Consider the following 27,004-nt stretch of genomic DNA (forward strand, 5'->3'; position numbering starts at 1 on the left):
CAGGAAGGTTACCTGAAAGGCCAGGGTCCAGGGAGCAGGCAGGTGCGGCTCGACCTAGGATGGCGGTGGAGGAACAGGGGAATGGTCTGGCATCACCAAGGTGAGCAAGAGCCACAAGCTGCCCAAACCGGCTCTCCCCAGAGAGCGGAGTGGTGGGAGGGGCAGCAGGAGGCAGCACGTAACAGAGAACAATTCAACCTGGCTACGCTGCAGCTGAACTCCAGGCCTGCCGCAGCATTAGCGCAGGGCAGTTATTTATCCCCCCATCGCCCTGCCAGCCGCTGCAGAAAATAATTATCAGCCCTCCTCATCTGTAAAGAGAATTAAAAGCAGTTAACTCCATTTACAGAGGCTTTGTTGTGTCAGTTTTCCCCAGGCCGCTGCGCAAGGAGATTTCCACGCAGCCACTCACGCCTCTTTTAGAAGGTTGTCTTCTGGAGGTAACTGGGTTTTGGAAGAGGCTGTTTAAAATGCATAACCTGCCTTGTAAACAAAACCAAGCCAGCACCTGCTGAACAGAACAAACACCGGCTCCCTCAAAGGAGAATTCCCCCATCCTGCTGCTGGAGACATGCAGCAGCCCAGGCACCCTCAGCATGCAGTGGCAGGGAGCGCCGTGGCTAGCAAGCCCAGTGATGAGGGCCATGCTGACCCCTTGGCAGATGGGAGGGTATGGACCCTTGAGAGCACCAGGGGTTTTGCCGCCAAGCCTGGAGGCGCCTCACCCATGTCTGGGAAATGCCAGGGGACAAGTCCTGGAACCCAATGTCACCCCCTTGGTATCAGGGGAGTGGGAGTGGAGTGACGCTGGAGCGGCTGGGCAGAGTCTGGCCCGACGGCTTTTAGAGCATTTGCCAGGCTCGGTGGGTGAGCTGGTGCTGGGTTGTGACGAACTGGGAAAGTTCTTAATGTTTTCTCTGAATACTGTATTGGTGCCTCAGTGTCCCCATGGCAGTTCTTAAGTATCTGGCAGAGCAAAGGGCCAGTGCACCTAAATGCCTGGCACTCTGTCTCCTAGCAACTGATGGCCTGGGCCCCTCCCCTGCAAAGGTGCCAGCTGAAGGTGTTGGAGACAAAGGGATCAGGTGACCTCCTGGCCCCGGAAAGGGGCTGAGCAGAAAGGAGGGGCTACGGGGGGTTGTTAGTCTGGAGCTGGCTGAGGGCAGACGTGGGGGTCTGGCTCACTGACTCCCAGAATGGACCCGGCCGAGGGGTCCGGTTCACTGTACCTACAAGCTCTGTTTTAGACCCTGTTCCTGTCATTGAATAAACCTCTGTTTTACTGGCTGGCTGAGAGTCACGTCTGACTGCAAAGTGGGGGTGCAGGACCCGGTGGCTTCCCCAGGACCCCACTGGGGTGGGCTCGCTGTGGGAAGCGCACGGAGGGGCAGAGGATGCTGAATGCTCCAAGGAGAGACCCAGGAGGTGAAGCCGTGTGAGCTTCTTGCCCTGAACAAGTCTGCTCCAAGGGAGAGGAGGCTCCCCAAAGTCCTGCCTGGCTTGGTGGGGAGGAGTTCCGGAGCATCGCCCGGTGACTCCGTGACATGGGTGTTAGCCTGGCCCCAGCACCCCACTGAGTGAGGGGGTGTGTGGGGGCTTCACTAATCAGTGCCTGGGTCTGAGTGCCGGTGCACGCTGGCAGCCTGGGGACTGTGGTGACTTCTGTCTGCAAACTGGAACAGCATTGGTAGGACAGGCTGTCTGCCCACCGCCAGCTGCTCTGCATCAACCCCAGCCTGGAGGCGCCCCCTCCCCGCCCCCCTGTATGGCCTGGGCCTCTGGTAGCCACCAGGGAACACCACAGGTGTGGCTGCGGACACCTATGTGTGACACTGGTTCCTTTTTCAAGGAGGCACTCGAGTTCCTTGGGTGAGGTGTGCAGCTGTGCAGGGGATCGCCCAGAGCTCCCACCTGACCTCCAAACCCCCCCCCCCATCTTCATGGGGCGTCGAAGCCTTTTCTTGCACTCAGAGCGAGCGACTGGTCACCTGTTCTGAGCCCAGGCATTAGAGAAGCCACCACTGTACTGTCCCCTCATCCAGCTGGGAAGGAAACCGAGCATGCCCCCCAATGCACCAGAACACACGCTTCAAACCCAGTGCAGCCCCTGGAGGTTAACTGCCCCCCATCTCCCCGGAGGCCAATCTGCTTTTATTCTCCTTGAGGCTGGTGCTCAGACTTGGCCCCCACCAGTCTCCAGTGCAGCCCATTCTCCTGCCAGCACAAACAGGGAAAGGTGAGTTTCATTCCCCAGCGGGTGAATCTGGGGAACACCTGCAGGGCACCTCTGCCACCTCTCCAGCCTGGAACTCAGCAACCAGGGCATTTGCCCAAGGTTCCAACTGCACAAAAGCGTAGAGCACACAAGTACCCTCCTATGCACAGGTGTTCATGCACGCAACGCCCATCTGAGCGTGCTCATCTTCAGGGAAACAAACAGCTACCCTCTTGTGTGTGCGCGTGCACACAGACACACAGACACACACACACAAGAGCAAACTCCAGAATTAGCATGCAGAAGAGCTGGTCTTCTAACTCAAACACTTTCGCAGCGCAAGCCGCAGGGAGAGGGGGGCCTGCACACCCTGAAAACTGGGGGAAAGGCCTTGGTCTGAGGGAGCTCAGCAGGGCTTGCAATGCCCATGAGTGGTGCCAAAAGCAACACTGCACAGCCTTTACAAGAGGGGGATGGGAGGCGGGGAAGGGATTTAACTGTTCCTGGAATATGCAGGAGGACTGAGGTGGCCGAGTCACAAACTAGCACCCCATGCAAGCTGCCTCCACTGGACCCTGACCCCCTGCTATTCCAGCCCTGGGTTCCCAACATACAGCTCAGCTGGGGCCCTTCAATCCCAAGCCGCAGCCCCCCGTTATCCCAGCCCTGGGCTCCCCATATACAGCTCGGCTGATGCCCTCCTGGCCCACAGCTCCCCGCTATTCCAGTACTGGGCATCCCAAACACAACTCTGCCAACACCCCTTGGTCCCAACGTGCAACCTCTCCCCACTATCCCAGTGCTAGGACTGCCCCCTGGCCCACACCTGTGCAGATACCTGCAGCTTTCCCACTCCAGCCAGCTCTGCATTGTGCACCTGACCCAGGGAAGGCAAGCAATCATTACTCATCTCAGATGTGCACTTTTTATTCCTCTTTGCTTTGCCCCAGGAGTCCCCATTCAAAGTTTTACTCTACTGTTCTTAGCACAAACCAAATCCACTGCAATGCTTGAGATTAACCCAAACCTAGTGGACTGGAAGCTCTGACAACAGCAGCTGGGTGGACGACAAAGCTGCAGCATGTAAGCAATTAAAAGAGCAGCAGTAAGGACATGAAGTAGCTACCCAAACACACCTGGCTTCCCAAAGGATTTCTGTCCCCCACTTTGCAGATAGGGAAACAAATTCAGAAAGTATAAGTGGCGTATCCCAATTCACATACAACTCCTGGGCTGAGCTGGGCACAGAAACCAAGAATCTTGTTAGCCAAAACTTGCTGTAGCTACTCTCCACCTCCACACAGCCCCCAAACCAGACAGACAGCTGGCTGCAGGGAGCACTGCTCTCCCTCCCATGCAGCGGGAAACCAATTCACAAGTTGTCAGCAGCTAACTGCCTTCCAGCCAACCACAGCTGTTCCAGCACATGCTTTTCCTTCCCAAGGATGTTTGCTGGCTTGCAGAGTAAACACAGGCAACCAGGGCAACCAGATTTCCCAAGTATGTGGCTATTATTACCCAGAATACACTGGGGCACATGCGTAAATTATTTTATGCACAAATTGTCCATTGGCCACCAGGAATTGCAGTCCTCTGTATAATGAGGTCCATCACTAGCCAATACCAACCTGCTGCTTGACTCTCCTTGGCTTGCTGGAGGAGACAACGCACGGACTGGTCTCCCCAGTAACTCTGAACAGCTTTCCCAGTGGCAGTGGTGGGGGAGGCTGTAGTGTAGATAGGGCACAGGGAGTTTTGCTTCCCTGTTGTTGGCTCCAGTTACAAGAACTCTTTCTACACCCCTGTTTCCACCATTCTTACCAGCAGGAGACTGATTGGCCAATTTCCCAGTGCAGAAGCCCCCATCCTCTCCTCCGACATTCTCTGGATCCGCACACAAATGAGTTCAAATTATGTCCTGAATGCTGTACCTCTGCAGTGCCACTGACGGGATTCAGATCCTGCTGAGGGGAACAGGGCAGGGGCATGGGGTGATGCCTAAGGCAACGGAGGGGGAGCTGGCCATTGGTCCCCAGGTTCCCCTCAAGGCAGCCCCAAGGCGGAAGAAGAGCCCCTGGACATGGGGGAAAGAGAACAGTGGGATAGGCAGCAGGATACTGGGGTTCTTCAGATTCCTTAGGAGACTCTGGTGCTGGGGAAAGGGCCGGACTGACAAGCTGAGCGAACTGCACTGGGTAGGTGCAGCCTGGGTGGTGCCAGGGCAGGCCCTGCTCATGTGACTAGAGGGGCCATCACCAGGGGCAAGAGGGTGATGGGAGCCTGGCTAGCTAGTTCCCTGGCACTGCTGGGGAGCACGTCTCTGCACCTTAACGAGGTGCCACCCAAACACACATTCCAGTGCTAGGAACGTTCCAAGAGCGATGGATCGAGCTGCACCCCACCTGCCGCCAGCACCGCCAGCCCCCGTGTTCTCGAGGGCAGCCCCTGAGGGAAGTGCTCCCTGCCTCCTCCCACTACCCCTTGCCCACCATGGGGCCGGTCCCCGTTGGGCCCAAAGGAGCAGTTTCCTTGTTTTCTAAGTGACCCAGTAAAGCAGGGACCTGTTTCCCTGACAGACCCATGGGACTGACCTGGGACAGCAGCTCTGGCACCAGGCCCTGGTCTTCGTGGGAGACTCCAAGGGCAGACGTGGTGTGAAATCCTACAAGCAAGCCCCTCTGGGTTGCGTCTCGCCTCCAGGAGGCCAGGTCCCTATGCCCCATGGCTCTGGGGAGTCCCTGGCTGCTCCCACCGTTCCGGGACTGCTCCAAGACCCAGGAGAAGGACTCCCTCGTGACCCTGACGCCTGGGCAACGAGGAAGGTGCCCCAGTTAGCCCCAGGGCAGCTGTGGGATTCGAGTCCCAGAATCAGAGCTGGGGGGTGGGGGGTGGTTTGGGGGTTCAGTGATGGAAGCAGCAGGCCCCCTGCTGGCAGCCCCTTCCCATGAGGGTGATTTTCTGAGCAGGAATGCCCGGCTCGAAGGGGTGCACAGAGCTTGGCTTTGATAAACACAGCTCAATGGCTGCAGGGCACAGCCTGGGCGCCTCTCTCTGGCCTGCTCCCTTGTATCAAGGGCAGCTCCCCACCTCCCCTAGCTGCAAGAGGCCCAGTCCCTGCAGGCCGCTCCTTTCTCCAGAAGGGCTGGGAAGGAGCGTGGGGCCTTGAGGGTGGAGGAGGTTTAACCCCTCATTGAGCCTGACCCACAGGATCTGCACCCATTTGAGTGCCCAGTCGGATCAGAGTGAATCAGCATAACCGACAGGCAGGCTCAGGGCATCCCGCTTGGCAATGGTCCCATGCTGCCTGCACAGCACCTTCTGCTGGGAAAGGATGGGACAGGGAGCGCCCCAACCCATTCCCTACAGTCCCTCTGCCGGGCCTGGGTAGACAGGAAACGCTTACAGCCAACCTAGAATGCATCGGGCATTAGTCATGTAATGCTAATCCCTGGAATCGCTAACGTGTCCCCAAGACAAAACGTTTCCCCAGGCTTGGTTATTCTCCTGTTTCGAATGGGAACAGACTGTTCTACGCAGGCACGGCCCTTCCCCGCAGGTTTGCCAGTGCAGGGCCCAGGCCTTCATTTGTAATGAAACAGGTGCTGGGGCCCAAACATTTATGTGCCAGGGCTCAAGCAATGTTTTTACACTCATAACTGAAGCAGCAAGGCCAGAGGTGCCGGGGCTCTGAACCGCCAGACCCGGAGGTGCTGGGGCTCTGAATGGCCAGGCCCAGAGGTGCCGGGGCTACGAACTGCGAGGCCCAGAGGTGCTGCGCTCTGAACTGCCAGGCCCAGAGGTGCCAGGGCTCTGAACCGCCAGGCCCGGAGGTGCCAAGCTCTGAACTGCCAGGCCCAGAGGTGCCAGGGCTCTGAATCGCCAGGCCCGGAGGTGCCGGGCTCTGAATTGCCAGGCCCGGAGGTGCTGGGGCTCTGAACCGCCAGGCCCAGAGGTGCCGGGGCTGTGACCTCCCAGGCCCAGAGGTGCCGGGCTCTGAACCGCCAGGCCTGGAGGTGCCGGGGCTCTGAACCGCCAGGCCCGGAGGTGCTGGGGCTCTGAACCGCCAGGCCCAGAGGTGCCGGGCTCTGAACCACCAGGCCCGGAGGTGCTGGGGCTCTGAACCGCCAGGCTCGGAGGTGCCGGGGCTCTGAACCGCCAGGCCCAGAGGTGCCGGGGCTGTGACCTCCCAGGCCCAGAGGTGCCGGGCTCTGAACCACCAGGCCTGGAGGTGCCGGGGCTCTGAACCGCCAGGCCCGGAGGTGCCGGGGCTCTGAACCGCCAGGCCTGGAGGTGCCGGGGCTCTGAACCGCCAGGCTCGGAGGTGCCGGGGCTCTGAACCACCAGGCCCAGAGGTGCCGGGGCTGTGACCTCCCAGGCCCAGAGGTGCCGGGGCTCTGAACCGCCAGGCCCGGAGGTGCTGGGGCTCTGAACCACCAGGCCTGGAGGTGCCGGGGCTCTGAACCGCCAGGCCCAGAGGTGCCGGGCTCTGAACCACCAGGCCCGGAGGTGCCGGGGCTCTGAACTGCCGAGTCTAGAAGCACCGGAGCTCAGCCCTGCCAAGCTCTGGCACAAATTACGCTCTGGCTGGGCCTGTGTGTGAGTACGCAGAGAGGGTTAATGAGAGGTGAAAGCAAAATGGTGCTGCTGGGGGTGACCCACAGTGCCAGCAGCAAGAGCACAGAGCTTGGACTGGGACCTCACTTCACTGTTTAAAACGGCTCACCCAGGTCTCTCTGCCAGCCAGGCCAAACCCCGAGGGCCCTTCCCCCCAGGCAAAGATCTCACTGACCTCGGTACAGAGATCCCCATCCTGCCATCCGACCACCTGGGCAGACTCCTGCATTCCTGTGGAGCTGCCCCTGTAGGGCCCACTTTAGGACCGGGGTTTAGCAGGGACATCAGGGTGAGAGAGAGATGGACGTTTGCTTTCAGTGTAATATACAGAGCCAGAGCCAGGCCCAGCCCCGCTAGCTGCTTTCTGCTGGGTGCTGCTCAGGCTGGTGGCAGGAACTGGCTGCCGGTTTTTAACTTGGTGGTTGCCCACTTCACAGATTCCAAGGCCAGAGGGGAGCATTGTGCTGCATCTGACCTCCCGGACGGCACCGGCCAGAGGCCTGCTCCCAATTATCAGCAATAGTAAATGTCTGTCACCGTGGAAAGACGCAACCCACTCTTCACCTTTGCTTTGCTGCCAGCGCCTGTTTCCCAAAATGCAGGTAGGTGTGCTCCTGGGCACTGGGCTGGGCTCCCCCTTCCCTGGAGTCGTGTTTCTCTCGCCCCAGGTGCCTGTGCTGGCAGTCGGCTCGGATTTTCTGCTGCATGGCTCATTGCTGCTGGGCTATGGCACAGGAAGATCAGGCCACGGGGAGAGCAGCGGCACCATATGGCACCCTGTGCAATTATTGGTGTGTGTTTCCTGAGATGCTGTTTGCAGGCACTGCTTGTAAATCGTTGTCGGAACAGCCTGGACGATTGTTTGGCCCATTCCGGGTCTGTGTGTTTCCGTTTCTGAGACATAGGAGAAGCTGCTACGGGAAGGGAGGGGCACCCTTGCGAGGGGTGAGCAGGCAGGGGAGATCACCAGCTTAATTCCTGGTTAGAGGTAATAAAGAATCACCAGCTGCTCTGTTTCAGTCTGAGGCCATGGCTACACTAGAGAGTTGCAGCGCTGGTGAGGGGGTTACAGCGCTGCAACTTAGGATGTGGCCACACTTGCAAAGCACGGCCAGCGCTGCAACTCCCTGGTTGCAGCGCTGGCTGTACACCTGGTCAAGCCTCGGGTGTAGCGATTCCAGCGCTGGTGATCCAGCGCTGGTCAGCAAGTGTGGACCCCACCAGCACTTTTATTGACCTGCGGGGTATAAGGAGGTATCCCAGAATTCCTGTCCACAACAAACCGGAAGAAAGAGAGAGCTCGGAGTTCAGCCAAACTGCTTATTTAAAAAACAAACACAGCTCCTGTTTGCTGAGCGAGCGGAGGCAGGCAGGGGAATTACTTTGGAATGTTCACAGCTGTTTGCTTGAAGAGAGAAACAGCACGCTCACACGGCAGAGGGGGTGGGGGAAGTCCATGTTGAGCAGTTGCTTATCTGGTCTGACGGCTATTTAGGAGTGCATAATTTGCATTTAGTGAATGAGAGAGGAGTGGGGGAAGGGAGTCAGAACTTTTAAAATGATTGAAGGTAGGCACTGTGTGTCTTCCAGTCCTTAGAACTTGCAAGGCAGGGAGCTGAGAACAGTGTCAACTCCAAAAATCTATTCTGTCTGTCTCCTCCACGCTCCCTGTCACATTCCACCCCACCCCCCTGTTTTGAAAAGCACGTTGCAGCCACTTGAATGCTGAGATAGCTGCCCACAATGCACCACTCCCAACAGCGCTGCAAGTGCTGCAAATGTGGCCACACTGCAGCGCTGGCCCTACACAGCTATACGAACACAGCTGTAACTACCAGCGCTGCAAAACTGTAAGTGTAGACATGGCCTGAGCCGGTGATTTGACAGTGAGAGACAGAGATGTGGCAGCAGCAGCAACGTAATTGACTCTAACAGAGATTTTGTGGAGTGACATCCCAGCCGGAGCCAGAGCCGAGTTGTGTTTGCACATGGTGCTGGACATGTCAGACACCTGGAGTGGCCATTTGTCACAGTCGGCCAGCCTGGGCTGTACTGTGTAGGCTGGATATTTCAGGTGTTGGGACATGTGAAAAGATGCCTGATTTGCCTGGAAAGGAAAGCGAACAGCCAGGTGAAAAGCTGAGCCAGTGACCTGATCAGGTGAACAGCCTAGTCAGCTGTCCAATCAGGTAAACAACTGGGTTAGCAAATGAATCTTAGTGCTGGCAGGAAAGTGTTTACACAATAAATAATGAATAACTTGGTTACAATGTAGTTAAGGCGAGCACCTGAATGAGGTGATGTGCTTGCACTTAACCCTGTGCTGGGCCCTGTTTCAGTCAACTGATCACTTAAACCACATACTTCTTCAGCTCCAGAACCTGCGCATCCTGGGTAGCATGGAAAAGAACCGGCTAACATGGGCGATTAGGACAATCCTGCAGCAGCCGAAATGGGCATGCAGGTGCTTCCTTTTGGGAGAACCTTGCCACCCTGCTGCTGCTGCTGGCCCATTTTCTGAACTGATGCTAAAGCAGAGGGTTCGGCACCCCTGGGGCAGGGTCTCCGGCCTGAGCTGTGCAGGAGGTGGGGCTAGATGCTCAGGCTGGTCCCTTCTGGCCTGGAGTCTATGAAGCCGTGCAGTGTTTGGGGGCAGGTTTCCTCCCTGCACTACGTGAGTTCAGGTTCGTCAGAAGGTCTGACATACCCAGGCCTGCCCTTCGGGGAGCCACAGCCCAACTGGAAGCAGGAAGCACCAAACATCTCCTGGGAAGCCCAGGCACAGGGTGTAGATTTACAGCCCTTGGAGGGGTCCATATTTCATTCCCCTTCTCAGAGCCACTCAGTTCTGCTCCCCTGACTATGCTTCTTCGGGCTGCGACACCGATAGCAGCCAGGAGGAAGCTGCTTTGCCCTCTGGGATATTTGGTGTCTAGGGTCACCACCTATCTGGAGTGAGGCCCTGAAAGGCTGATCAGACACAAACACTCGTTTGCTTTTTAGATCAGGCTTTGTCCCACGACACCATTAGAACAAAGAAGTGGAAGTCAGGACTCCTGGGTTCTACTCACAGCTCTCCCTCTCACGCCTGCGCCCTGGAGTGAGTCACATGACCTCTATGCCATCGATTCCCCATGTATACAATAATACCTGCCATGGGCAATTGCACACTAGGGTTGCCAATTTTGGTTGGACATATTCCTGGAGATTTAATCACATGACATAATCTTTAATTAAAGATTAATTCCTGGAGACTCCAGCCCAGTCCTGGACGGTTGGCAACGTATCACAAGCTCTTCTGTTCTGATGCCTGCAAACCAAAGTCAGTGGCTTGGCAGCTGGTGCACTGTGCCTGCTGCTCGTCATCTCGCTATTCCCTTATGCTCCTCCAATCCTAGATCGACCTGTTGTCTCTCCTTTGATCCTTAGGTGGAAGCTCCTTGGGGCAGGGGCTCCTGGGTCTGTGGATGTGCAGTGCCTGGCCCCGTGAGACCCTGCTCCCTGACTGGGGCTGCTGGGCACTACTACAATACTGCTGCTAATTAATAACACACGTCACTGACCCCAGGTGGAAGGTAGTGGTGTTACCGCTGGGGCAGAGCCCGGGTCTCTATTTGCCTTTGCACAGCACCCAGCACAATACGGCTCTGACCCTGACTGGAGTTGCTGAGAGCTGCTGTCATATACATATGAAATTAAGAATCATTATTCTCATTAATACTCTGTATTATTAATACTTTTTCTCCTTGAAACCCACGGGCAGGTTCCATGGTGATCAGTGAAGCAAACCCTGTCATTGCTGCGTCACCTGTAATCGCTGTGTAATTGATTCCCCTGGATTTGCTGCATATGCTCTGGGCTGTCCCCACATCATAGAAATGGGAGATTTCTGCCTGCCTGGCTTCACCCTTTTGCAAACTCCTTCATTGCGGGCTAAAGGCGAGTGTTACCAGGGACCTCTGCACAGTGCTCCAGGGAGATGAGCCATATCGAGACAATAGGATGACTGGCACACACACCTAGATTGCCCGGTGATATGCGTGGCTGGAATCTATTGGGGGTGGGGGGAGACTTCTTGTCCTCATGGCTTTTACAGAGCAGCATGCGCTTTGCCTGTCTGTGCCATGCATTATTAAACAGATAAGACTGCAGCCCCTCTGTATTTTTCCTGCCTGGCCTTTGCGGCACAGGAAGTGGGTTCTTTGAGCAGATATTTCTCTCTGAAATTCCCTGCAAAGCTCAGGCTGTGGATCTGGAATTGCTGCAGGTACAGATGATTCTCTTAATGGGTTTCTGACTTTACAGGTTTCTTCTAGGTTCTTTCCTTATCCCTCCCCCCCATGGTATAAATTTCATTTCCCATTAAAGAGCCGTAACGCTTTCAGCCCCAATGCCCTGGCTTCTCCTGGCCTTACCCACACAGCAGGTTCTTATGGCACTCACATCCCTAATGTGGTACAGAAATGCACACTTGCCCCGCGGCCAGCCCCATCAATATTTGTAGCAGGCGCATACACACATGCACAATGCCTTGCAGAGAAGTCGGGGAAGGAACTGTGAGCAGAGTACCAGGAGCCACTTACTTATTTCTCCCCATCAGACAAAGAGTCTCTCTGGAGACCTTGCACTGCAGAGCTGCTCTCCCACTCCCTGGCCCACCCCTCCGGTCTCCAAACAGCCCTGAGATGCTTCAAACACCCACCAACATCAACAGCCAGGCTTTGAGATCTGCTTTAGTGGAAAAGCAACAATCCAGACGGCTCCTCGGGGAAGGGTGGGGACAAAGCGCCTGGTTCACTTGGCCCACCCTGGCCTGCAGCTTGGTTGCTTGACACCCCTTTTTGTGTCTGTACCTTGCTTTGCACAAGAGGGTCTCTAAGGGCTTTGCAAACATTACGAATAACTCAGGCTGAGATTGTCCAAGCTGCCTGCTGGGAGGTGGATGCGCGGTTCCTGCTCGATTTTGGTTGCCAGTGGGCACCCAAATGGGAATGGGGCCACCACATGCCCTGGCCAGCTTCCGCCTCACCCTCACGGGAACCTCACAGGGCTGCTATAATTATTCCCCTTTTGCAGGTGAGGAAACTGAGGCACAGAAAGACAGGCAGTGACTTGCCCAGGACCATATGGCAAATCGCCAGCAGACCCAGGAGTGGTCACTGCCAGGCCCTGCTTCTCTTACCCCTGGCCAACCCCCCTGCCCCATCAGAGAACTGTCCCTGAATCTGACTGACCATCTGAGCTGAACGCTGGGAGCTGAGCTTTGGGTTGGGACACACTTTGGTTTTGATGCCACCAGAAGCCATGTCCTGCCAGTGTTTTCCCCCAGGGGCAGTGCAGGTAGCACAGAGCCCCCTCAGGCCAGCTTCCATCACATGCCAAGATGTGGCAATTCTGCCAGGAGGACTGGCGCCAGGCTGCCAGCTGCACGGAGAGGAAGGCTGGCCCAATGCTCGGCCCAGAGCTAACTGCTATGGGAATCAGTGGAAGGTAGGAGCCTACACAACACCCGGCCCTTGGTCTTTCTCAGCGTCGGTAGAAATGAGGATGCTAGCAGGGCCAGAGCCCTTGGGGGTGCAGGGGGAAATACCCTACGGGTTGTGCTCTCACATACCAGGGGAATGGGACTGGTAAGTACCAGGTATATGGGGATAGGGGAGCAGACTGGTGTGGGAGGAATGGCACAGTTTGCAAAGGCAGTCACAGGACCATGGAAGGGATGGTCAGATACTACAATGATGGGCACAGTACCATACCTAGATGAGAAAGGGAGACCCACGTACAAGGGAAGGGGGAGGTAGGTAGGTAAATGTCGAGCTCCCTGGAGGCCAAGAACTTAACAAGATCCCAAAAGGATTGGCTGGTTCTATGGGTATCATAACGCAGGACAAACATCCTGGCAGGGTGACTAGATCACCTGCTTCAGGGGGTGTCAATCTCCAACTCTTGGAGACCTGAATGAGGGCAGGTTTTCCCCTGCTGCTGGGGTGGGTTCTTAGATCTTCTGCGGCTCTCAGTGCTGGGCATCGTGGGAGCTGGGATGCTGGGCTAGACAAGCCCAGGGTCTGATCCAATCCGGCCATCCCTCAATCCCTCACTGCTGCCCACCACTACAGCTGACCTGAAATTTCCCATTCAATCTTTTCTCCACCAAGTGTCACTTTCCTTGCAAATCACTGACTGTGTCAGAAAACTGCCCTTCCCCCCTTTCTGTTTGTTTCATTTTTGGTTTTCAGCAGTTTTGGACCCCAAATATTTCAGTTTGGGGGTTTTCAATGAAAAGTCAAAAATGTCCAGGGGAACCCCTCATTTCTGCCCAGCCCTCGTGCTGTGTGCATAGAAAACACCCTAATTCTTCTGCTGTAAAGCCGTGGGGTGAGGTTTCAGACCCGCTGCCCATTACCAGGAGAGAAGGAGAAGGGAGACTAGGTTTCCTAGGAGCCCAAAGGTCCAGCACTGATTTCTGCCGGGGCACCCGCTTTGCAGTTTTCTTGCTGAGCTCTGCGTGCAGGCAACGTCTCTGCGGTTCCTGCCAGCCCCTGGGGCACTGCGCTTGCCTTGGCAGCTGACTGCACCTCGCTTCCTGGCATTTGTGCTTCTTGGTTCATTGCCGGGAAAGATGTTTGCAGGGAGAAGGATGGCTCAGGAGCTGGCTGGTTCCCCCAGCCCGAGGGAGGGTGAGCAAGGTGCCAGCGACAGGCCGGAGAGGTGCATGCAGCGCAGAGGATCACACAGGGGATTGGGGAAGCTGCTGCGCCTACCTTTCCTTGTCTCTCCAGCCAGGCGTCCGTTTGCCTTCGGGGCACTAACACGACCGCTCCTCCTCACTGGGGCAGAGCATGTCAGGGGCAGCCTGCGCCCTAGAGATGAGAGAAGGGGAGGACAGGGTAAGGGGATCTGGGCAACTTCTCCCAACCCCCCATCCCCAGGACAGATCCGTCAGTTCCATACCATGGCAGGAGCATAACTCACACTGTGTGCAAAGCAGCCCAGGTGCAGCAGCAGGCTGCAGAGCACATGTGGCTCCCACATCCTGGCGCTGTCTCTCTCAGGATGGCATCTCATTATTTCCCAAAGCTCCCCCACCCCCAGCCTCTCTGCTTCAGCCACCCTACCAGGCACAGGAGCCAGACATTGGGTGGGCCCCCACATTTATATTGAGCCCCCTCCTTCTCCTAGGTCAATATTGGTGCCTTCCTGGAGATGGAGAACTGGGCTTTCCCCATGCCAGGAATCTACTACCAGGAGCTCCCGCCCCCACCCCCCTCTTTCTCCCTCTGTCAGAGGGAAAGTTCCCAGCCCCCGAGCACTCTGCTAAGCTAGAGTTAAAGCTTACAGCCCGGGGGAAAGGCCCTGACAAGAGCCTGGCAGGTCTACAAACTAGAAGGAAGCTGGGAAAGCTGGAGTCCAGATTCCATTCAAAGGAAAGCAGAACCTTTGACGTGCGGAGCTGCTGTGTTCAGATGGCTGCCCTCCCCCCTCGGCCCCGGCAGTAACAGCTGCAGCCTCTCCTCGCACTGCTCCCCTTCAGACTCCTTGGGAGAACAGGTGAGTTTTGGATCAAGGTCTTTCTCTGAGGCCTTGAAGAAGGGGCAGCATGTCCTCAGCGGGGCAGGGTGGCTGCTCTTGCAGGGAGAGCACCACCAACCTCACCTCTGCCCACCCTCTGCTTTCTCCAGGAATGGTTCCCGCCCCGCATGTTACAAGAGATGCCGCGTTGCACAGCTTGTGGCAGGACACTGAGAAGGGGCACCCCCAGCACAGCTCTCAGAGCGCTTCCAGACTCATGCCTTCCGCTTACGAAGGGTGCCCGCACTACGGGAGCTTGGCACTGGGTTCGCTTCACTGGTTTCAAGCTAGGTAAGTTGCCTGGCTGTAAGTCCTACTGTCTCCCATTGCAGCCCATCTCAACTGGGGATCTCTCTGCCCTGGCCCAAATATCCCCCACGGCGAGCACTGGGAATCGTGCTGCATCACTGCACAGACTTTGCGCTTTCCTGGTTAAATGCTCTAATTTAATGGCCTGGACCTAGGAGAATTGCAGGTGCTGTTATTACTAGTTCAGTGTTCAATTACACTCGTCTAACTGGTGGCCCCTGGGACCTCACTGATGTGCAAGGAATGATGGCTGTCAGGAGGCGACATGGCTGAGCAGGGATTTGTAAAACCAGAAAGCTGCCTGGCTTTTCTCTCAGTGATGAAGAGAAACAATCTTTAGTGATGGCCTTGGGTTTCACCCCAGTCCCCCAGGGCAGAGTTAAATCAGTGTGAGTGTTTTAACCATGTATTTGCAGACTTTCAAATACTTGGGCTTCTTTGACGTTTAATATTAACTCTGACTTTCCCGGCTTTCTAAACATCATTTTTTAAATAATAACATTCCTGTTAGTTTCAAAAAAATACCAAGAATGTTGTTGCTTTTTAACAAATAAAAACACCCCCTGTATGTCACTGATAGGTCCTTCCAACTCTAATGCCAACATCACGAAGTTCTTTGTCAGGGAATTGCCTTAGGGCTTTCAGCGTTTGTGACGGGAAGACACTCAAAGGAGTCTTCAGCGATAGGGGTCTACAAACAGGTACCAAGATCCTGGTTTACAAGGCAGTTGTCATCCCCACCCTTCTCTATGGGAGTGAGACCTGGGTAACCTACAGATGCCATCTCAAGCGGCTGGAGTGGTTCCAGCTGTGCTGCCTCGGGAGGATTCTCAGGATCAGCTGGGAAGAGTGACACACTAACACCAGCGTTCTCTCTGCAGCCAACATCAGCAGTGTAGAAGCGGTGGCCATGAAACACGAACTCTGCTGGGCTGGCCACTGTGTACGTAGGCCTGACACTTGCCTCCCGAAGCAAGTGCTCTTCTCTCCATTAAGTCAGGGAAGAAGGACTCACGGAGGGCAGTGGAAGCATTTCAAAGACGTACTGAAAGAACATCGTACAAAGGGAGATATCAACCCAACAAACTGGGAAGACTCGGCACGGAACAGAACATGGTGGCACCACACCAAACACCAAGCCACAGCTCACTTTGACAACAGACGTGCTCATGAGACAGAGACGCGACAAAGGAGGAAAGAAAGGGCACAACACTCCAGCCAACAACTACGTCTCCTCCAAGATCACACCTGTCACTTCTGTGGGAAAATCTGCAGGGCACGAATTGGCCTCCTCAGCCAATAAGGAACCCCCTTGGCAGACAGCACCCTCGCATCGAGGGACAGCTGAAGAAGAAGAGAAGTTTGTGACAAGCAGTGGGAGACAGGTGCGACAAAATGAGAATGTTTTGGTACTACTTTTTGTGAATCCTGTGTGTGCTCCGGGGGAAGTCTCCATTTAAAACACTGCCGCGGCTAGGTGGAGAGAGCTCTCCTGTCGGGGTAGCTAAGCCACCCTCCTGCCCCCCGAGAGGTGGTAGCTATGGTGACGGGAGAAGCCCTCCCGCTGACATAGCGCTGTCCACAGCTACAGTGCTCAATGGTGGGGATTTTTCACACCCCGGAGCAATAACCTTTGAGTGTAGACCTGGCCTGAGTTTGTTTGTGGGGAAATGCAAGAGATGTGGGGGTGGGGGTGTCACTAATGGTCTGGGGAGGACTGAATAGGTCATTACAGGACTGGCTGAGGCCCACCCAGAGCAGTGGAAAATCTGAGAAGACAATGAAACCCATGAGGGGCCGAATGCTGATGCCTAGCAACCAACCACCAAGAGGAAGGTGGTTTCCCCACCTCTCAGGAGGGAAGGTGAGTGGATGCCAGACTGGGAGGTGTCAGGCCACCGGGATCAGACTGGGCTTTTGGAAGAGGCTGAGCTGCTCTCACCTTGCTCTGACAACAGGATGAAGCCTGCATTCGAGTGGACTGCAGCGGGTTGCTCTGATTTGGCCAGCTGGACTCTGTCCTCACCTTTATTTTTCTGTGCTAACCTACACTCTCAGTGCTACTTTCCAGCGGACTCATAAACCCTTCTCTGCTTTGAAGCCACTGCCTGTTGTCACTGCAGATACTTGTTGAGGTCCCTGAAGAGTGTAACAGTCTCTGACGGGGTCTGTCTCACTTGGGCTTGCCGGTCAGAGCTCATGGGGTGAAGCTGGAGGTGGCTCAGCCTGAGGTGGTGAGGCCATGGGGCGTAAGGAAGAGTGGGACCCCTTGCTACACAGCAGGGCTCTTCCAAGGGACTGTTAAAAAGCTAGGGTGCAGCATAGATCTTGTGGCTCCAAGGATAGGCTGGGGGTGTGCGGGGGGGGGGGGGAAGCTGTGTTGGCACAAGGCCAAAATCAGGGTGTTGACAATTTCTCCTGCTTGCACAGCCACTGCAGCTCAGCACAGGTATCTGGAGCAATCATTTTGTGTCTCCTCCTATCAGCGTGACATTTGTTGTGACATGATGCTAAGAAGCAAGGCCGCTCTCTGCAGGGAGGCTCCCTGGTGGGGGGAGGGGAGGTGGAGTGACTCAAGACACCAAAGGGGTCGTCTGCAGCAGCCAGTGTGGAAGATAAGCAAGGAGACTTGGCCTACGCATTCACATGTGGCCAGTGATTTGGGTGGCTCCATGGTTCAGCCCCAATGTGAGACTCCTCGGGGGGGCCTTGATTTCCCAACGGCAGATGCTCAGCCCCTTTGTGGTGTCCCAGGCTGGGCCCCCAAAATGGTGGCACCTTAGATCACTAGGAACTAGGCCCTGGAGTGTAAGTGACCCAGAAGCAACTGGCACCTTTTCTGCTGAGTGACAATATGCACAAGCACCGAGTGGCAGCCCACGAGTGGTAAGAGCAGCGGGGCTGCACGGCCCCAGGGACCTGCACTGTCACAGCAGCCTTCGCTCTGCACCGTGACAGAGCCTCATGAAACACCTGCCAGAGCTGATGGGCTTTTTAGCACTGGGAAAGTGGAAATGAGATTGTGGTTCCTGGGGCAGAGTTTTTAGCCCCAAGGTGTCTATGGGCTGTGGCTTTCACATGCTCCCTGGGGTGGCAGGGCTGGAGGCACCGTCCCTTAAGAGGAGACAGCATCTCAGGTTATCCAGGTGGGACTCTGGCTGTCGGGGGAATGGACGGGGAGGGCAGCAGGTGCTGATGGGAATGGAAATGAGTCACCCTCAGCTGATGAGAAGAGAGGCTGTGGCCTGTCAGGGTACATGGTGAGGAGTGTGGACATGGGGAACCGCAGGAAGCCCATTCACAGGGGAGGCCTTGGCTGGGAAGGGAGCCCTGAATGGGACGAGGGAGGGGGGCTGATGGGGACTCCGAGATGGAAGTGGTACCACTGCAGGAGCCACTGACTGACCCCTTCTCCCCATTGTCCCTCTCACCCCAGAAGTGGCCCTTCTAGGGCAGAGCCAAGGTAGATTCCTGGGACGTGGGGTGTGTGTGTGAACCTCGCCCTCATGCTGCCTGGACTGGGAACAAGCAAAGGGGCTCAGGCTCCAGGGTTGGCAATCCGCCACCTTCAGCCAGGACTAACGTCACCTTTAAGGAAAGGGGGAGGAGTTTGGGGGGTCTTCAGGACCAATCCGGAACTGGCTCCTCTCTTCCTTCATCGCTGTGTTGCAAGAGCACATCATCACTGTGTCCTAGCAACATCACGGCCATTACCGCGGCAACGCACTGTGACATCACCCGCCAACCAGTTCCCTGAATGCTATGGAGAAATCTCCCAGGGCAAAACACTGGCTTTTAGCAACTCAAAGCAGACGAAAGAGGGCAGAGAAACAGAATGGGAGGCCAGGCCGATGTTTCCACAGGGTTAGCCACGTTTCCCGGGAAAGTGAAATATTCATCTGTAATGCAGCCACCAAGTCTTCTCTCCAGAGGGGGAAGGGGGGAGATTCAGCAAATTGTAGATTAACAAATGGCCCAAGGGAGCGGAGGGAAAACATGTTTCAAAAGCTACTTCAGAGGAGCAATGGCTCTAATGGATAGGTGGCCGCACTTTGAAAGGCACTAAGGAACAGGGAAGAGGTGTTACGCTCCCACAGGCAGGAGACATCGTTAAGGAGCTGGGCACAGCCACGGATTTGGTTACTGAGAAGACTCCATTGCAGCTTCTGCCACTTTCATCTGTAGGAGGTCAAATTACTGTGCATGTAGCAGCGCTACAGAAGATGCTACCTACCTCCCAGGTTCCTTTCATTGTCCCTAGGGACCTGCCGGCTGCTGCCTCTTCCCGCCCCTGGGGCAATCCGCTCTTTAAAGTAGGGCGTGTTTGTCTTTTAAAACCTCTGCATTTTCAAAAAATTCAGCTCAGGGAGATGTGAGTGAGGAAAAGGGGCGAACGAACCACACAGGGAAGAAAACTTTGCACAGGGTCTTTCATGCCAGTCATCTCCACAAAACGCTTCCCCTGGGGGCAGAATAAAGCTCTCCCAGCTGGAGCGTTCGGGTGTGGGAAAGAGGGTCACAGATCAGCTAAGTTCTGGGGAAAAGGCCTCCAATTAAAACACACCGTCTGCCCGCCCCATATCCAGCCCATCCTTGGCCTGAAATCTTCCCCCATTTACTGCCGTGCATTGATGTCAAGGGACTGAATGGAGCAGGGGTTCTCAAATTGGGGGTCGGGACCCCTCAGAGGGTCACAAGGTTATTACATAGGGGGTCACGACTGTCAGCCTCCACCCCAAACCCCGCTTTGCCTCCAGCATTTATAATGGTGTTAAATATATTAAAATGTGTTTTTAATTTATAAGTGGGTTCACACTCAGTGACTTGCTACGTGAAAGGGGTCACCAATACAAAAGTTTGAGAACCACTGGAATGGAGAATGTTAGAGAGCGTGTCAAATAGTTCTCACAGGCATTTGTGATAGGGTGCATACGTTTATATGAACCTACCACATTTCTCTAGCCCCTTTTGTGTGGAGGGACCTCAAAGCACTTTATAAACTTTGTACATTCAACACCACTTACATGCAGTCACCTCTGGGGCCGAGCAGTGACCATAAAACTCATGGTGCAATGATGTCAGAGAGATGAAATTTGGACAAAGACAATGGGCAAGCAGCAAGACTTACGCAAAAGTGCCCTGGGATCATGAACGGCCACATACAGTAGATAAAAGCTACGGGCTAAGGTCTCATCTGAGGGACTCCCAGGCAATGAACTGCTTGGTATTCAGGCTAGGATTTAGGCCATGTCTACATCTAAAATTTTGCAGCGCTGGTTGTTACAGCTGTATTAGTACAGCTGTATAGGGCCAGCGCTGCAGAGTGGCCACACTTACAGCAACCAGCGCTGCAAGTGGTGTTAGATGTGGCCACACTGCAGCGCTGTTGGGCGGCTTCAAGGGGGGTTCCGGGACGAGAGAGCAAACCGGGAAAGGAGACCAGCTTCGCCGCGGTTTGCTCTCTCGGTCCCGGAGCCAGCCAGCAAACCGCAGGGAAGGAGACCTGCTTGCTCGGGGTTCCGGGACCGAGAGAGCAAACCGGGAACGCCGCGGTTTGCTCTCTCGGTCCCGGAGCCACCCAGCAAACCGCAGGGAAGGAGACCTGCTTGCTCGGGGTTCCGGGACCGAGAGAGCAAACCGGGAATGCCGCGGTTTGCTCTCTCGGTCCCGGAGCCAGCCAGCAAACCGCAGGGAAGGAGACCTGCTTGCTCGGGGTTCCGGGACCGAGAGAGCAAACCGGGAACGCCGCGGTTTGCTCTCTCGGTCCCGGAGCCAGCCAGCAAACCGCAGGGAAGGAGACCTGCTTGCTCGGGGTTCCGGGACCGAGAGAGCAAACCGGGAACGCCGCGGTTTGCTCTCTCGGTCCCGGAGCCAGCCAGCAAACCGCAGGGAAGGAGACCTGCTTGCTCGGGGTTCCGGGACCGAGAGAGCAAACCGCGGCGAAGCTGGTTTCCTTTCCCGGTTTGCTCTCTCGGTCCCGGAACCCCGAGCAAGCAGGTCTCCTTCCCTGCGGTTTGCTGGCTGGCTCCGGGAACGCGAGAGCAAACCGCGGCGAAGCTGGTCTCCTTTCCCGGTTTGCTCTCTCGGTCCCGGAACCCCGAGCAAGCAGGTCTCCTTCCCTGCGGTTTGCTGGCTGGCTCCGGGACCGAGAGAGCAAACCGGGAAAGGAAACCAGCTTGATTACCAGAGGCTTCCTCCTTCCACGGAGGTCAAGAAAAGCGCTGGTAACTGTCTACATTGGATTACCAGCGCTGGATCACCAGCGCTGGATCCTCTATACCCGAGACAAAACGGGAGTACGGCCAGCGCTGCAAACAGGGAGTTGCAGCGCTGGTGGTGCCCTGCAGATGTGTACACCTTCAAAGTTGCAGCGCTGTAACTCCCTCACCAGCGCTGCAACTTTCTGATGTAGACAAGCCCTTAGTCTCTCTAGGGTGTTGTGGAATATACAGAGCAAGGAAAGGGGGCGGCACAGAGGCAGCTTCCATTGGCTAATGAAAGTTCCAAACTGTGCAGATGTTCTGAACAACGGCCCAGCTGCTGGCACTCACTACATCGGTGCAGCTCCTCTGTGTTCAATGGGAACACAGATTGGCCAATGCTGGGCACTTCTGAAAAGCCAATAAAAGAGACATGAAGCACAGGGACAAATGTCCTTTCAGCTCCCTGCGTCTCTCCCAAGTAGGGTGTCAGATGTCCCGATTTTATAGGGACAGTCCTGATTTTTGGGTCTTTTTCTTATATAGGCTCCTATTACCTCCCACCCCCGTCCCTATCGATTTCTCACTTTTGCTGTCTGGTCACCCTACTCTCAAGGACACTTCCAGGAGAAGTCATTCCATTTGCCTGACATCTCATCTGTGCTGAAAACTCTGAGTTTAAACATCAGCTTTTACCTGAAGTTCTCAGGGTTTTTTTTCTTCTTCTTAAAAAGGTTTGTGTTGGCTATACACTAGGAAATGAGTGGAGGAAGCCAAGTGATCCATCTGGCTGATAAGAATCCCGTCACACCTTCATTCCTACCAAGTATCAGGGGGCAGTCCTGTTAGGCTGTATCCGCAAAAACAATGAGGAGTCCGGGGGCACCTTAAAAACTAACAAATGTGTTTGGACATAAGCTTTTGTGGGTAAAAAACCCATTTCTTCAGATGTTAGTCTTTAAGATGCCACCGGACTCCTGGTTACCTTCATTCTTATTTCATACTGATAACATGGTAGCACCCAAGAGGCCCGCTGAGGACAGTGACGGCTCCAGGCCCCAGCACGCCAAGCGCGTGCTTGGGGTGGCATGCCACGGGGGGCGTTCTGCCGGTTGCCGGGCGGGTAGCAGGTGGCTCCGGTGGACCTCTTGCAGGTGTGCCTGTGGTGGAGCCGCGGGACCAGCGGACCCTCCACAGAAACGCCTGCAGGAGGTCCACTGGAGCCGCAGGACCGGCTACCGGCAGAGCGCCCCCCGCGGCATGCCGCCATGCTTGGGGCGGCAAAATGTCTAGCGCTGCCCCTGGCTGAGGACAAGGGCCCAGATGCGCTAGATCAGCAGTTCTCAAACTTTTGTACTGGTGACCCCTTTCACATAGCGATCCCCCTTATAAATTAAAAACACTTTTTTATATATTTAACACCATTATAAATGCTGGTGGCAAAGCAGGGTTTGGAGTGGAGGCTGACAGCTCACAACCTCCCACGTAATAACCTTGCAACCCCCTGAGGGGTACCGCCCCCCAGTGTGAGAACCCCTGCGCTAGATGCTGTACAACCATCAAGCTAGACACATGCACTGCCTTGAGGAGCTCACAGTGGTAACACAACATAATGCAACGCACCAAGGAACTGAAGGGGTTGGTTCCTCCTGAACCTTTTGCTGCTTTCTAAAGAATATAAACTTCCCTGGAGGCAGTCTGGCCTCATGGCTGGGCACTGGCCGGGGGATCAGAGGACTTGGCCTCTACTCCTGCCACTGACCTGCTATGTGCCTTGGTCAAGTTCCTTCACTCTGTTTGTCTCCTGCCTTTGTCTGTTTAAACTGAGCTCTTTGGACTGTCTCTTACTCTGCACACCGTTCCTAAGACACGGGAGCCCTGATCTCCGCTGAGCCTTCTCACGATTTGAAACTGTGATGACATTTCTTTTCCTTTCCCCTGTAGAGATCCTTGACAAAGAGCATTGGGTCTGCTCAATCAGCATAGCTGCCATGGGCTCCAAATTAACACCAGGGGCATAGTTAAGGTGCGAAGTGCATTTCTCATCCACCTCTGCGAGGTGTTAACAGCTGTGTCTAGTTGGGATCATTTCAATACTAATGCTACCGTGCAAGGCAATCGAAGAAACAAACACTCAGCCCCAGCCAAGGATGATTTTGAAACATGTTGTTATGTGTCAGTCTGTCTTCAATGAGCTTTCTCCGGCCTCTGCGACACAGGAAAATGAGCCCCTGGATTCCATTGCTGACCCAGCTCTACTGGTGATAGCAATGGACAGAGTGCCGGCATTCTGAGCAAGCTTTCAACACACACTAGTTCAAGTAATTCCACCAGGGCTTAGCACTGAGACAGCTGCTGGAGTACTGTTTGGGGGCTGGTCTCATAGACACACTCTGTTCTGCAAGCAGGAATGGACTGATGCCCCATCAACCCAGAGAACTTGCACCTCTGTCCTGGAGGATGGGCAAGTGGCTCCTTCTTTTAACCTGAGTTAACAGCCTGCACCCTACCTCTTCAGCTCCAGCAGATAGCTCTGAAAAACCCAGAATCAGATGCCTCCCCAGCCAGGCCACCCATTCTGAAACCCAGAGCCGAATCCTGCTTGCCTTATTCACGCAAGTCAGCCCACCAGTACCGATGGGCCTGCTCATGTGCGTTAGGCGGGCAGCTGGCCCTGCATAAAGCACTTTGTGTTCACACAACCTGCTTGTAAGAGCAGATGGCTCCCAATGTGCTCTCCAGCTCTGCACCCCGCTCCTCACTTCCCAGAGGGGCTGGGGGAAGTGCAGTGGAAATGATTGGGGGTTTGGATGGACTGGTTCATGAGCTGCAGGTGCAGCCTGGCTAGGAGGCAGACAGTAGAGGGGCAGGAGGAGTGTCTGGTAGTATCTGGAGATGTTGAATAAGGAGGGAGAGGAATTCCATGGGGGGTGTAGGGGGTCAGTGAGATACCGCTAAGAGGGAAAGGAGAATATAGGCTGCACACCAGGGAACCGCCTAAGAACAAAGCGTCTCTTACAGTAAGAGGTGTGAGGTTCGTTAGCGGAGGTGGTTAGGACTGACTGCCTGGGCCAAGAAGCCATAGCTGCCTGTGCTGAGAACACATGCAATGACGGGAGAAGTGTGATGGAGCAGGGGATGGACGACTCGCTTCCCTTTGACTGCTCTGCTCACTGGGGCCCTGGTTTGTAGAAAGGCAGGATGTGTGTACAGAGCCCCCAGCTGCACTTCCCCAGTGTGCAAGGGCCTAATGCAAAACACGCTGACTTCGACAGGACTCTGTCTATTCAGCCCAACTGGCTTTCGATCAGGCCACAGTCTTATCACTGCTGGCGAGACATGCAGCATCCTGGCCTGCCTGTTCTTGGCCTGGCAAGAGCCATTCGTCAGATGGTCTTTGCCAGCAACTCCTTCTAACTGCAATAGGCAAATTCCTCTCCTTAGCCATGGGACAGCCCCATTGCCCCAGTGCTCCTTCCCCCTTGCAGTGCAGGCACCTGCCTTGATTGCCTGGAGCAGGAGCCATCCCTCCAAAGCTGGCCTGTAGTTTCAGGAGGGTTTTTTGGGGGGTGAGTTTGCCCTTGCAGCTCTGCAGTGCCCCAGGCCTCTTTGCAGGGAGAGACAAGGATTTCCCCTCCTTTCCCCGTTCTCGGTTCAGCAATCCTGCTCGAAGTAGGCCCCTAAGCAAGCCCTGCCCTGGCTGCAGAGGGAGCGAAGCAGCGGTGCTGCCCTGGGGTGGAGGGCGGGTTTCTGGGGAAATCCCGCACCATCTCCCGCACCCCCAGGATGCAGTTCGTCCTTCTCCCGTTGCTATTCTTTACCCTGCTTACATAAGAGGGCGGGGGAAGGGAGCCCCGTGTATCCATTGTTTCAGCTCCCCGGCCCTGCAGGCTGGGAGCCCTGGGGATAATGGCAGGCTCCCCCCCAGAATAACCGCCCTGCTGTCAATAGGCGCGGGGGGTGGAGGCGTGACGGGGGGCTGCTGCGCCCCGGGTTAGCCCCGAGCCGGCGGGAGAGCCGGGCCCCAACCCGACCCAACAGGCAGGTTCCCGGCGCCTGCTGCTGCGGCGGCAGAGGCCGGGAGCCCGGCTCGGGTCGGCCGGCGCGCCCGGGGCGCAGGGAGCTGTCCGCGCCTGCGGTGCTGAAGCCCGCGGCAGGCCGGGGCCGGGGCCGGGGCCGGGGCCGGCGGCGAAGCGAGCAGACAAAGAGCGGTACGAACCTGGAAGCCGGGCGCGGAGGCTGCGCTGGAGGCGGGCGGTGCCGGGCGGAGTGCGCGCTGCCGGAGTCGGTGCCACCCCGCGCCCCGCCCGGCACAGGGGGGGCGCTGGGAGCAGCCGCCCTCCGCGGGGCAGCGCGGCCCGGGCGCGGGAGCGGTGCGGAGCGGAGGCGGCTGGACGCGGCGAGGGTGGCGGCGCCGGGAGCCCCGAGGGCGGGGCGCGGGGCTGGGTGAAGTTTGTCCCGCGATGGGTTTAGCGCGGAGCTGCCGGGAGACCCGCCCCCTCCCTGGGACCTGCGGAGCGCACGGGCGGGGCTCGGCCCAGAGGCTCTCCTGCTCCCCCGCCCCAGAGCCCGGACAGGCCGCGCTGCCCCGCGGAGGGCGGCTGCTCCCAGCGCCCCCCCCTGTGCCGGGCGGGGCGCGGGGTGGCACAGACTCCGGCAGCGCGCACTCCGCCCGGCACCGCCCGCCTCCAGCGCAGCCTCCGCGCCCGGCTTCCAGGTTCGTACCGCTCTTTGTCTGCTCGCTTCGCCGCCGGCCCCGGTGTCACTGTCCCGCCCCGGGCGAGGAGCAGGGACCTTCCCCTGCCGGTCTCTCCACAGCCCCCTTTGGGGAGCGCTGCTGGGGCTTGGCCGCGCCTAAGTCCGTCTTATTCCGGGCACCCTAATCAACAGACAAGCAGGACGTTTGTCCAGGCTCTGAAAGGGAAGGGCCGGAGGAGCAGCTTGGGAAGAGGTTCCTGGCTCCCCCAGGCAGCAGGGACCCTGGTGATCATCTGGTCCGACCCCCTGCACAGCACAGGCCAGAGACCCCCCTAGAGCAGAGCTTTTAGCAAACCACCCCAGCCCCGTTTGAAAATGGCCAGAGATGGGGAATCCAGCAGGACCCTGGGTAAGTCCTTCCAGTGGTTAATTACTGGCACCGTTATCGGTTGCTGGTGAGTTGTTTTTGGCCTGTTGATAGCTGTGTCCAAAGACCTCTCTCCAGGGTGCCTGACTGACAATACAGCTGCTTGCAGTGCTGTTGCCAATGGGAATCACAGCCTGAAAAAAAAGTTTCCTGAACCCCCTTCCTCTGGCCTTCAAGCCATCAGCCTTGCCAAGCTCATCCTCAGAAGTCAGCTCCCCACAGAGCAGGCCCCACCAGCTCAAAGCGGCACCAGACCCAGCCAGAACAAGAGATGCAAAACCTGCAGCCATATCTCCACTGCTATCGTGATCAACACCCCCCACAACACACCTTTTGAGATCCCTGGGCCTACCCGTGCCTCTGACAACACACTGTACCTCACCCGCTGCATCAGATGGCCCAATAACAACTCTGTGGGTGAAACCAGACAACAGCGACACTTTCAAATGAAAATGATGAGAGACAAAATCACACCATCGCCCAGGGGTGAGCACTTTTCACAAGCAATCACTGTCTAGCTGATCTTTCAATACTTGTCCTGGAAATCTGGAAAACATCTTCGAAAGGCAGGCCCGCCAACTTACATTCCTGACTTTGCTGGGCACCACAGACTTAACAGGGACACTGGCTTTCTGGCTCATTTGTAACACAACACGCTGCCTGCTACCCTTAATCACCCACTTCAAACCCTTTATGCATCACAATCTATCCCACCATTGCCCACTTCCTTTCAAATGACCACCTCTAACATGCAGTTCCCCTTCTGGTGGACAATCTGTCCCTACCTGTATCTAGCTCTGCTTCCTTCCTGGAAGCTGGGCCAATAAAAGAGACTACCTCGCCCACCCTGTCTCTAGCAATACAGTGACTCTTGAATTAAACTAGGCCCTGTTAACTTGGACTTCACTACTGGCCTAAGGTTTCCCTTCCATGGCATCTGAGGAACTGAATGTGCATACAACTCTCAAGCAA

The 27,004-nt window shown here is 56.1% G+C and overlaps 1 protein-coding gene across 2 annotated transcripts in view; it reads right to left on the minus strand.

Moving 5' to 3' along the window:
- CPLX2 (complexin 2) overlaps positions 1-25,198 on the minus strand; it is a 74,880-nt gene extending 49,682 nt beyond the window's left edge. For both annotated transcript variants that reach the window (XM_030573831.1, XM_030573829.1), the window contains exons 1-2: positions 25,127-25,198; positions 13,591-13,689 (exon numbers count right to left, since the gene is read on the minus strand). The gene's annotated coding sequence lies outside the window, so the exon portion shown is untranslated. The remainder of the gene's footprint in view (positions 1-13,590; positions 13,690-25,126) is intronic.
- Positions 25,199-27,004: the final 1,806 nt, after the last annotated feature.

This window comes from Gopherus evgoodei, chromosome 8, assembly GCF_007399415.2.
Source record: "Gopherus evgoodei ecotype Sinaloan lineage chromosome 8, rGopEvg1_v1.p, whole genome shotgun sequence".
Taxonomy (NCBI): domain Eukaryota; kingdom Metazoa; phylum Chordata; order Testudines; family Testudinidae; genus Gopherus; species Gopherus evgoodei.